We start from the raw sequence: 3720 nt of genomic DNA on the forward strand, positions 1-3720 counted from the left end.
GCTAACTGTTCTGATTATATGAACAGAAAGTCACTGAAATAAAGAATTGAAGCAACATCAATCTCCTCTCAGGATCAGGAAACACTGAGCAAAAACATGGTGTGACAATATATGTGTGTGAGAGGGAAGGAAGGTTTACTTTATGGGAGGCACAACTGTAAATCACAAGCAAGACAAAAAAGGAGAAAAACCCTATAGAGCCTTTGTCCTTTGGTTCCTCCCGGACAGCAGCCACGGTAGAATTGGATTGAAGCCACCTGCCTCTCTGCAAAGCCACCGTGCACTGAGTGAAGCAGAGAGCTGCTTTCCTACATGATGGAAGAACACATTCATATATAAGACGTTAAAAACTTGTTATTTTTTGAGAGTGTTTTCTCCCAACCTGACAAAAAACAATCAATCAAAATCTCAAAATTTGTTGATAATTTGAGAAAAATATTAAGTAGCTAAAGTTTAAATTTATTGAGGTCAAGTTAATTTTATTTGTAAAACCAAAAGATGACCCCCTCCAACTTTAGGCTCTTGATTCAAAAGGAAAAGGACCTTCAAACATGCAATAGATGTAAAGAGCAAGTCTTTATTATGAAGTGTCCAAACTTGTATGACTTGTTTGAATCCCTGTGCTGTTTGGCAAGTCTTCCGCTGATCAATAACGTCTCTCCTCCTGTCAGGTATGTATCCTCTTAGTGTTGCACTCACAGTCACACACAGAGAGAAACAAAAGTTAGCCCTGGGTTTTCTTATTACACAGTGACCACTGATGCATTTACAAGCAAGAAAAAAAAAAAGAAAGGAGGGGGCAAGAAAGACTTCTGTCCGAGGAGGGTATCCAAACCCCCACATCCATATTGATTAAACAAATTTGCCACAAATCATTTTACAAATGCCCAGTGGGGGGCTATAGAGTTTGGTGGAAATACCCCATTCATGCTCTGTCCTCCCCCGCAGGGCTGAAGCCTCGACTCTTGGCTCGTTTAAGCGTGCTGACAGCCTCTGATCCTCCGGCCATCTGCAGGGTGGGCTGGCCAGCGTTCAGGGGTCTTTGTGTTCTAAACTTTGGGAGATTTAACAGTGAAACTGGGGGGGAAAAAAAAAAAAAAAAACATCTTAAGGTGAAGGATCCCCCTCATAACTCTGGTTCTAGCTCATTTGCAAGACACACACATCAAACTGTGAAGTGAAAATGGCATGGAGCAGAGTACTCATAAAGGGAACCACAATGATAAACATCTCTATGATAAACATGTTCTTCAGAAGTCCGAGGATCTTCAGTGGAAATTGTCACGGTAACAATATGAGTTGGGCAAACTAGTGACTTTCCCGTGGCAGATGCCTGTTGTGCTCTCTCAGTGACTCACAAATTTTCGGGTAAGCACCAGCTCCGCCTCCCTCACCAAGCTTCTCTTTGTGAATGAAAATGGGTGGAGACAGCGATCTGGAGTGTATGTACATGTGAGTCAGTGAGTATTTTTTTGAAAGCTGGGCTTCTGTGTGTGTGTGTGTGTGTGTGTGTGTGTGTGTGTGTGTGTGTGTGTGTGTGTATAGATACATGTGCACATGTGCTGAAGCCGCTGCCCTGCAGGGGAGGGTAAACAGGCGGTTTGTACAGTTGTACACACCACAACATGAATTTACATGAAAGTTTAAGTTTTAATGAATGATGAATAAACTTGTATAGTTTTGCAGAGATTACAGCTAAAACTAGTTTTTAAATCTGGATTGTGGTTATTGTTTCAGTTTATTTTCCAGATTTGATCTTATTTAGGTTCTTTATCTGTAATATCTACTGACTATTGATGGGCATCATCTTCTATTTTCCAGGTTGAGGTAAACTGCAGCAGCCTCCTATGTGACTGTTTTGGCTCTGTGTGTAAAGGGTGGGGGTGGGGATGGGGGGGGTGGGGATGGGGGGGTCCCTCCCCTTCATATAACCTCAAACACATGGTCAGCTCCTATTATTTTAACTGCTTCCAGTGACTTCAGATCTCGCTCGACCTCTGAGTGCAATCAAGGGAAGGAATGGCCACATTAAAAACAACCAGGCCAATGACAGCTTATGTTACCCCACTTATGAAGGGTTAGATTCTGCTCTTAAAGCTAAATGACTGATCGGTGTCTCTGCTTTGCATCAGGTAATCATTTTGGACGGTTAGTAATATCAAAACATAGTCAATTTTGATATTGACATTAAAATAAAATGTCACTTTAGCACTGAATTCTTAGATTCTATTGAATCTATTACATATACAGTATTTACATGATGGATCTGGTGCATCAGTGACTTTTAGCCTCCTGTGTAACCTCCTGCAGCTCATGTGGAATACATCTCTGCAAATGATCAGGCTCCTGTTCATACAGAAGTAAAAAAAAAATGATGAGTGGGCTCAGAGGGAGAAGCTGAGTTGGTTTCTGAGGAAGACAACTAACAGGTAATGCCTACAACAGCTGTGTGGGTATTCTTCTACTTCCTGCCGAGTAGGGTTTTCACCAGTGTGGCCTCTACAGCTTTGTTATCATTAGATCATTTGGAAATTCTTAAAAGTCAGATTCATGCAAATGCACAAGCACAAACTTGCACCAGTTCGTATTCACATCAAACATCTACTGGGATCTCGAAGCTGGTCATGTATTGCTCTTTGCTTATAAACCCAGCCCTAAATGCTTTACCCAGAAACCTAATCCAACAAAACAGCCCATCGCTCATAAAGACGCCACATGAGTGATGCGAGCAGAGCAAGTTATAGTAACCCTGGGACACACAACTCTTCCCCTTTCCCCAAACACACAAATTCCACTGATTTGCACTCATCTGTGATCTCCGGCCACTGTCACATCAGTTTCAGGGCAGCATTTATTAAAATCTTTTCAAACACACAAAAAAAAGAAAAGAAAAAAGAGGAGCAACAACCTTATTCAACAGCAGGCCGTTCATCCATTCTGTTGTCTGATTGCTGCCATTGACAAGCAGCTGATTATGAGCCGCAAAGACATAAAATCAATATCTTTCTTTTCATGTTTGCTGCTGCTGCCAGGGTTGGCCTGGGATGGAGGACTGAGTCAATAGTGAGCTGCTGATAATGGAAATACACAAAGAAAAAAATGATTTGAGCATAGCTAATCCAAACCCTTGTGAACAATATCTTGCAATTATGCGACACTGTTCAACTCTATGGTTGTGATCATGAGTACAGTTGTGGTGTTTGAGATAAATGTGAAAAAGCTAAAATGGAAAATTATGGAGGTCAGTAGGTTGAATGAAACAGCTCCCATTCCTGGAAAATTTAGAAGAAGCTGATACTATTCATAAAAAGAGCTAATTTATTTTGGATAATATTTATAAATGACTGTTCTTCAGATGTAATGATGAGCAGGGGCGGCACTCTGTGTATCCAAGTCTTTCTCGACTCACCTATAGTCGGAAGTCCCAGAGGCTTCGTCCTCCACACAATGAGATAAATATACTACTCCGTTCTTGCCTGCAGATTTTTCTCATAAAAAACCCTTTGATAGTTTAGCCATCTGGCCGGAGCCTAAAAAAGTCCTCATAAAAGAGGCCCAAATAAGGTCAGGGGTCACTCCCTCCCTAGGTCAGGGGCCCTGGAAGGTTGTTATAGTGGACTTTACTAAAGTTGTCAGCTCAGATCCCCTTGACAAATTAAAGCACATTCTTCTCTTTTTAACAAGTATTCCATTACAGTCAGACTTCTCACAGGGAAATGT

The 3720-nt window shown here is 41.4% G+C and overlaps 1 long non-coding RNA gene across 1 annotated transcript; it reads right to left on the reverse strand.

Annotated features, from left to right (window-relative positions):
* Positions 1 to 557: 557 nt before the first annotated feature.
* Positions 558 to 3486, reverse strand: LOC130175548 (uncharacterized). The gene is made up of 2 exons (XR_008828749.1): positions 3410 to 3486; positions 558 to 1077 (listed from the first exon to the last, which is right to left on the reverse strand). It is a non-coding gene; the product is annotated as an uncharacterized LOC130175548 (long non-coding RNA).
* Positions 3487 to 3720: the final 234 nt, after the last annotated feature.

Source organism: Seriola aureovittata, chromosome 9, assembly GCF_021018895.1.
Source record: "Seriola aureovittata isolate HTS-2021-v1 ecotype China chromosome 9, ASM2101889v1, whole genome shotgun sequence".
Classification (NCBI taxonomy): Eukaryota; Metazoa; Chordata; class Actinopteri; order Carangiformes; family Carangidae; genus Seriola; species Seriola aureovittata.